Source organism: Triturus cristatus, chromosome 4_1 (assembly GCF_964204655.1).
Source record: "Triturus cristatus chromosome 4_1, aTriCri1.1, whole genome shotgun sequence".
Taxonomy (NCBI): Eukaryota; Metazoa; Chordata; class Amphibia; order Caudata; family Salamandridae; genus Triturus; species Triturus cristatus.
In genome coordinates, this window is record NC_140585.1 from 59,068,105 (window position 1) to 59,076,676 (window position 8,572).

The 8,572-nt window shown below is 48.9% G+C and overlaps 1 protein-coding gene across 4 annotated transcripts in view; it reads right to left on the reverse strand.

Annotated features, from left to right (window-relative positions):
• LOC146839502 (uncharacterized) overlaps window positions 1-8,347 on the reverse strand; it is a 60,244-nt gene extending 51,897 nt beyond the window's left edge. For all 4 annotated transcript variants that reach the window (XR_014981092.1, XM_085651550.1, XM_085651549.1 and 1 more), the window contains exon 1: window positions 8,154-8,347. The gene's annotated coding sequence lies outside the window, so the exon portion shown is untranslated. The remainder of the gene's footprint in view (window positions 1-8,153) is intronic.
• Between the last annotated feature and the right edge of the window lie 225 nt (window positions 8,348-8,572).

An 8,572-nucleotide genomic window follows, 5' to 3' on the forward strand; every position in this document is an offset into this window, starting at 1 on the left:
CAATTTTATAAATACCTACAGCTAAGGCACGTCCTTCGAGTACATATTCAGTCTCCCACCTCCTTCCCTGAATTCAGCCCCCTTGAGATCCAAGTGATGATGGGGAACCTGGGTAGAGGAGGGGTGTCGCGGATTTACCGCTCCCTAGTGAACAATGGCCCCACGTCCCTAGACTTGTTACGTGCCCGCTGGGAGGGTTGGTTGGGCCCCTAGAAGACGCGGACTGGAGAGATGCTCTCATGGCCCCAAAAACCCTGACGACCTCCTCCAAGTTGCGTCTAGTTCAACTCTATTACCTCCATACCGCTTACCTCACTCCTGCGCGCCTATACAGCACCCGTATGCGGCCCTCCCCAACCTGCACGCGATGCAATCATGCCCCTGCGGACTTCTACCACATGATCTGGCAATGCCCTGTCCTTGCACCATTTTGAAGGGGGCTGGAACTGGAACTCACACAGACCCTGGGGTGGACGGTACCCCATGACCCACTACGTTTGGACCTGGGTGTGTTTGATGGCCTTGATGGTTCTCAGGCCGATAAGCGCTTCCTGGGAACAGCGGTGGCAGTAGCGAAGCGCGATATAGCGGCAATCTGGTCTCAGGCAAGTCCCCTACTATACAGAAATGGAGATGGGGTGGATTGGTGTGGAACTCAAGAGGAGCCCCATTTTGAGGCCCGGGGCTGTCCCGAGCTTTTTGGCACGATATGGGGCAAATGGTTCAATCTACTACAATGCATTTTATTCAAATAATGTGCTTGATTTCGCTACCAATGTATTTTTGTGATTTGTTCTTTAAAACCAATAAACTTGATTATCAAAAAAAAAAGTTGGTCTTGGGTGCAAAATTGGTGCAGCTTAATTTATTTATTATTAGGAATTTGTTAGAGCCAGCGGTTTCTGGCTGGGATGCATCGAAGCCAGGCAGAATCCACTGTCCTAGATAGGATGAGTACGATACACTTGTCTGATAACCTATGCTCACCCTTGGATAGCTTGGCACAGAGCAGTCAGGCTTATCCTCAGGGTCAAAGTGTAAGGTATTGGCACAACCCTCAACCCCGCAACACCCTGTGGACGCTACAAAAAGACTCCACACGGTATGTATACAACACTGGTCTTTGTATTACACACACATTGAAATCAAAACGACATACACATTGGATGTATACTTTACAGGTATATGAAATTTTCTAACTTTTCCATTAGCAGCAGAACGGCATTAACATATATTTAATTGTCCTGGGTGTTCGCTTGCACCATTATCCCCTCACCCTTGTAAGCAACATACACCTATGTGTATACGTCCCAGAGGTGTTCCCAATACAATCAATCCCTTCCACATTAAAAGCGACAGAAACATATATCTAGGCTGTGAAGAGGTATTCCACTTTTCCGCTTACACATTAGCATAAACCACAACATTCCCATTATCGCGTACTCCTTATACTTGTAATGGTCAAGAAATAACAGGTTCTCTCTACACCTTGTGACTTAGCCCATCAGCCACTCAAACTACACCAGCCAACGATACACGTTGCCCCTGCTGTCGACACTTTGATTAGATTAAGGGACCACCTAAAGTGGAAAGAAACAGTTACGTGTTTTTGTCTATCCAGATTAGGTCCTCAGGCCCCCAGTGGCCCTTCACAAATGCAGGATCACTATCCTCCCCGCAGGAAAACGACTGCAACACCAGAAGCTGGCGGGCTCCCAATTTGGAGAATGATTTCGCCTCTGGCAGAGGTGGGAGCTACAGCTGCTCCAGGGAGCCAGTCGTGGTTGCACACAAGGCACGACGAGACCTCCAGTCACGCTATCCTTAACAACATAGTACTTTGTGGCGTGGGTCCGGGGAGAGGGAGCTGGTGACCTCAGACTGAGGCCGCGATGTCAGGCACTGTCGTCCTCCCAATCTGGAGGTCGGACACAGTCTATGCTGCCAGCTTGGATATTGCGGACTCAGCAAACTTCTCTCAACACTGCTCGGACACCACACGCTAACGAATGTGAACTAGCAGAGATTTCCGGCTGTAATCTCAGGCCCATCGGACTCAGCAAACTTCCCCCACACTCCTCAAACTCACGCTACTGCCACCCCAGGTGTGCCACTGAACGTCACCAGCTCAGTCTTCGGCACAGTCTGATCACTGCACACGTCCCAACCGACAATCACTTCCACCTGTTTACGCCGAACTCTGCGCGGTCCTTAAGATCTTGTGGAAACTGGGAGATATTTTCTGTCCCTAGGAACTCGTGGACAGGAGGCCAGTCAACAAGCCCTTAGAGAGTGCTTGGGGACCCGGGCCACGACAGTTGGTAATTAGCTGCAGGCCAGAAACATCCAGGTAAAATCCACCAAGTGATAGTCCCCTTCCTATAGCACAATAAACCCCAGGCCACCACAAGTCTGCAGATAATCCAGTTGCAGCCCCCCACCCCAATAGTTCTTCTTGTTGATGTTCCAGCGTTGAACCAGCGTAGTATGTTTCTGTGAGAAGTTGGCCTGGTATATGCTGGTCACTAGTTAAAGGGGCCACCTTGCATCAGTACAATTCGACTTTTATGGTAGATAGGTTTAAGACAACCTTTTAAAGAAAGCTATCCTAGTGGTAGCTGTGGAGAGCAGCCTTCAGGCTAAGTCTCAGAGTAATGTAAAGCAGCTTGTTTTACCATATAATCTCTTGAATCACTAAATGAAAGGACACAGGTATATATATAAAATATATATATATATTTATTACTAGACACACTCTACTAATCTCTTTATGAGATTAGAAGTCAGGAACCTATGCACAAATCAACGTGTCACAACAAGTTAAGCACAAATATGGCTGGGGCCCTAGGGGCGTACCAGACCATATACTAAAAAAGAGGTTTAGGAATATCGACTTGAGAAGGGACAAAGCCTAGGACCTTCAGAAGCGCTGGGGCCTCACTAATCCACCCAAGGCAGGTAAGTAAAGGGCCCACGGGAGACGCATGTAGTGTGAGAACATAGTTGCGGATCCCAATAGACTTCAATGGAGCAAGTCGCGGTTGGAATTTCAAAGTTTTAGGATACTTCGGGAGAGTCTACAAGCAAGCCACGTACAGGGTAAGTAGTTCAAGAGCCACCACACACAGGAGCACCGTAGTGCTGGAGTTACCTCACCCAGGGAAGCCGGGTGCATAGGTGTCTTTTGGTGTCGGGTCGCGGCGTCGTTTTCAATGGGAGCCAAAGTAGACTTGCTGCTTGTGAAGACAGAAGAAGTGTCCGGTGGCATCCAAGGCTGGATTCAGAAGAAAGAAGACCTGAAAGCAGAGGAGACAGTGTTCAAAGTCACTTGCCAGTGACCCGGGGCGAGGAAGCTGGATGCCCACAGTAGTCGGGTGATTTCAGGTGATCACAGGCGAGGTCCAGGAGGCGTCGACGATGACCAAGAGTTGTATTCGGCGTGTCCCACGAAGTCTGCAGCTTACTGCGGTGTCGGCGACCAGATTGGAGCCAACAAGCCTTGGTAACAGCAAGTCTCGTGGAAAGTGTAAAAAGTCAGTGGTGCAGACCAGCAAGGTCTGATGGACTCACCCAGCGAAGGTAAGTCAGGGCAGGCCTGGAGCAAACAGGGGAGCTCTTTTGTTTTGTAGAAAAGTCTTCAGGGGACCCACAAGCCAACCGGCAAGGGATCGCGAAGACGCCTCGGGAGGATTCACTTCACAGGGAGCCCACGGTCACTCGGGACGAGGTAGGCCTCTGATCTTCGGTGGAAATCCTGCAGGAGGCTTGGACCACAGGTGGTCCAATGCACAAGTTCATAGAACGTCGTGAAGGGATTGCACTCGACAATAGTGCATGGTACCCGGGTATTGCTGTTCCTTGTCACTCGTGGGGTCTACTTGCCTCAGCTTCGCTGGGGACTCACGATGGCCTTGGAGAAGTCAGGAAATCCACTACCGGGGCTGCAGGGACTTCGGACTCCGGCGGGAGGGGGGAAAGTTTGCGACCATTGATTCAAAGTTTTGGTGCCTGCCAAGCAGGGGAGTCACTCCTTGACTCCAAGGGAGATTCTTCAGTCTTCTAGAGGTAGTGGAACGTCGAAGGTCCAGGATTCTTCTTCAGGGCGTCGTCCAGGGATATCTAGTTTGCAATGGCAAGGGTTCCCTAACTTATACTAAAGGAAAGGGAAGGACTAACTCTATGACCCCACCTCTGGGAGGGTCAGGGAGTGGGTGGCTACACCCACTTCCCTTTGTCCAGTTTCGCGCCAGAGCAGGGACAGGTAGCCCCTGAACCGGTTTGAGCTGGCATATGCACAGAGGAGCCTACTGCTCCCCCAGTGCAGGACTTCAAAGCACTCTAGGAGTGCACCCACCCAGCCCCAATACACTAAATCCTGTCTGGAAGGTGGTTACACCTCCCTGTGACAGGATGCCTATTGTTGGGCCTCCTCCACTGTGAGTTTCGGTCAGCAGAAGGAGGGCAGCCCAGTGTCTGCGCTGGTGGCATCCATTTTGTGATGCCAGGGCTCTTTCAGGATTCTACCGTGTTTCCACAGTAGGTACATGTCTACCCCTCTAGAAGGGTGGGATCATACTCCCACACCAGTTACTGGTGTGGGGGTATGATTCCAAAGCGTTTGACACCAAGCACAACATGTTTTGATGCAGCCATCCCAGAGTTAGCCTTTACCGCGAGGTTATAATGCACTTAAGAGTATATGGTTTAACCGCATCCACAAACAGCCACAGAGAATAGACACTGAGAGCTGCAGAGGGGTCCTGCTCAGGCAAATGCACCACCTCACATGGAAACCAAGCACCCTGCCCTCAGGATTGACAGGGCCTGCCTTAGGGGTGACTGATAGGATTTTATGTGTGTGCAGGTAGAGATATAGGGTACCTATATCTCAGTAAGGAGTGCTAACACTACCTCCCCCAGGCTGCAGTAGCAGGCCTGTGGTGTCAGATTTAGTCTGCTTCCCAGGAGTGGCATAATACATTCTTCAACCCCTGGTAGGCCTGTGAAGTACCTATACCCTTGGTACCTAAGGTACCATATAGTAGGGGCTCATAAGGTGCCACAGTATCCAATCACTAGTGCATCTTATATGCACTCCAAGTTGTTTAGAGAGAACAGAGAGACTGGGGCCCTGATTAGCAGGGACCCAGCCAGTCTATAGCCAGAAACCAGTGTTAACATCAGAAAAAAGTGGGGGCAACATAAGTGCAGATCCTACTCTCCTACAGTTTCCAATCCCCAAAGCATCTTTAACTCCTGAAGGCACGGCCCCGGTGGTTATACCCACAATGACCTATGAAGATGAGATCAGCTCAAAAGGCCACCTTTGAAATGCACGGACCCTCTCTAAATGTTGTCATGTCTGACATCCTACCCTGGGAGGCTTGATCAGTATCTTTAGTGGGGCCACAACCCTGCCACTTGGAATGCAGGTGCCAATTCCACCCCCTCTTAACCAACACAGGAAGGCCCCTCAGAGTGAGAGGTCTAGAGTATCCTTTGGGCCCCTAGTTTATGGCTGTCTTATCAGAAATACACAGATGTAGCCATTCCCCCAGCAGCCAGCTGTGAAATGGAGACAGGCAGGTAGGCATACAGAGCCATGAGTACAGGCATTCCCACTTTCCCAAAGTGGTATTTCCACCATCATAATGTCAAATTTACTCGCACCACCAGAGCTGGTTCGCCATTACGAACTCATTGATATCAAACACTATACTGACACTCTTCTGAATGCAGGAAGTCCAGCTCAATAGACTTTCCACGGATCCCTCAGGCCAATCTAATTCGAGAAGCAGGCCCTACTGTACTAAACACACTACTCGGTGCCATTCACTACCAGTGTATGTAGCGCACACACAGATGCCCTACCTCTTCCCGACACCGCACCCTGTCCCCAGGGAGTACTCGGATATAGCAAGAGACATGCAGAACCTTGGCAAGTGTCTTCTTAAATGCCAAGCCAAGGAACAGTAACCTGCACACACAGGCCCCGTCATGGCAAAGCTGTGGCACATTTAAAGAGCTACCTCCGTGGGTGGCACAACCAGTTCTGTTGCCCACGCAGGAGGTGCCCTAGGTATATGTCTTACCTCTAGACAAGGTACTTGCTGCTAACTCAATTTAGCCAATCATCTGTACACTAATCACCAGTATGTATATGACAAGCACATCACCTTGGCACTGAATGGCAGTGTAAAAAGCGATCAAAGTCCTTAGGCTATTACATAGATCAGCGGAAAACCAGGAGGGACAAAAGCAAAAAAAAAGTTGAGTGAAAGCACCCTAGAAAGGGCCACCTCCAGCAGAATTTATTAGGATTGGTAAGTTTGATACAAAGGTAACACAGATCTGTGCAGTATGTGCATAAACACATTTATTAAGGAGGACGGTTGGAACCTGGGACCTCTTAACTATCTCACTAGAGATGAGATTGGTAACCCGAAAATACATTGATCCCTCACTTTGGTTCATTTATACCGTTTGGTGATTGGGATTAAATCCCAGTTCCAAAGCTATAAAGTTGGTTCAAGTATTGGTACCACTAAACAGCACATTACACCTATATCCCTTGAAGACTCAAATTCACGTCAAACTTAAATCACATTTTCAGCTCTGAAAATATAATTCAACTATTGGCAATTTATAAATAATGTTCATTACATTTCTTTTCCAGGCCATCTTTTAGAACTCTCATTCCCTCCCGTACAATTATCTTTCTTTCGTATTTTGGCAGATATCTATTAATTACTTTTCTCCACCCTTCGTGTGTTTTCTCTCTGTATCCCTCTTATTTCTCTTCTCTGGCCTCTTCTTGCTTTTTCTGCTCGCTCATCTTGTTCTCCCCTTCCTGCTGAAGTGACAACTAGAGCAGAATGACTATAAGAGTCTCTTGGAGTCCTTAATGTAGGCTTCATATCCTAGCACAATCCTCACCAACACACCGTTGATGAGAGAGTGCAGCAACCCCTTGCAGCATTGTCATACAAGCAGCCCTGGGTGCTTGTGGGCACTCACATATTTGGAAGTCGTGCTGAAGTCTCACTCAAAGCTGCCTAATTCTTCCAAATTATGTGGAAGAACCAGAACTAAACATGTGACGTCTGCTGTGTGCCGAGTAGTACCTGACCATTCTGCAGAGAGCAGACCCTCTTACAGCAAGTGATCCTAAAGATTCCTGTACAGAGAGGAAAGGCCAAGCAGAGTGACTGACAGTCCCGCCAACATCTGCTAAGACAGACACACTTCAAAAAGACACACTGTAGATACGCCTCATACACACACACAGCCTGCAAAGACAACTTTACCCTGTTCACATGCACACACATCCAACCTGCAGAGGTAGATCAAAAACACAGACATGTATGTTCCACTGCTTGAAAGGCCTCCTACCTGGCAGACCCAAGGTCAGTGCACACACACACAATCCCTGCAGCAGACACACAACCTCTGCAGCAGATAATGCTATAAGCCAACCTATGCCACTGAAAACTATTGCAATGACTGAGGTTTTACCTAGACGGAGATATGAAAACAGGGGCAAAGGGGCAGCAGGGGAGCCTTGACGTTCAGCTGCCTGGTGGACATGCTTCTGACACAGGGGTACAGGTGGGCAAGTCAACAAACTGACAGCGAGAGCCGAGCAAAAAGTGTGCACAGATTTCTCATAGAGCGCTAAGATGCAGTGCAATGTGAACAGATTTTTCACAGTGCAGTAAGATGCAGCGCAGTGGCACAAATTCCTCAGTACAGTAAGATGCATTGTAGTGACACAGATTCCTTATAGTGCTGTAAAGTGCAGTGTGCACAGATCTGTCACAGTGCATTAAGATGCAGTGCAGCGTGCAGATTCCTCACAGTGCAGTAAGATGCAGTGCACAGATTCCTCACAGTGCAGTTAGATGCAGTGCAGCATGCACAGATTTCTCGCAGTGAAGTGCAGTGTGCACAGATTTTTCACAGTGCATTAAGATGCAGTGCAGTGTACAGATCCTCTCTTTAAAGCAAATGATGACCACAAACACCCCCAGCGCCAGACGCAAAGCCCCCCCAGAGGTCCCTGGATAGAAGACCCTGGCTCCTGAAGGACATTTCCTCAAGGATTATTCAGTCTATTTCTACAAACACAGCACAAGGTGCTTACAATCTCCTACCTGAGCGGAAACCTGTGCAGACATTTCCAGGCTCTCTCCTCCTCCTATGGCTGGGGTGGGGCAGGTGCAGATTTGGTCTATGAGGGTCTGAAGATGAAGATGACAGCACAGAGAGACAGGGCGTCCTTCCTCCTCTGCAGCTGGCTGGACACAGAGGGAGAGGCCGGAAATGATGTCAACATCTGCTGCTTGTACTGTCTCTGCCACCGCTGACTAGGAACAGGAAACCTTTCTCCATTTCATAGAATGTGCACAGTGGATTTCATCAGCAGGCAGGCGCGCCCTCTGCTGGCTACTTAAAGAACCGTCACATCCAGTCTCCAGGAGTGAATATACACGAATATTCACCATTAATTTTCGCCATGCATGCCATGGTGTAAAGCAGTTTCTGTGATATCGACTGATGGAGCTAAACCTGT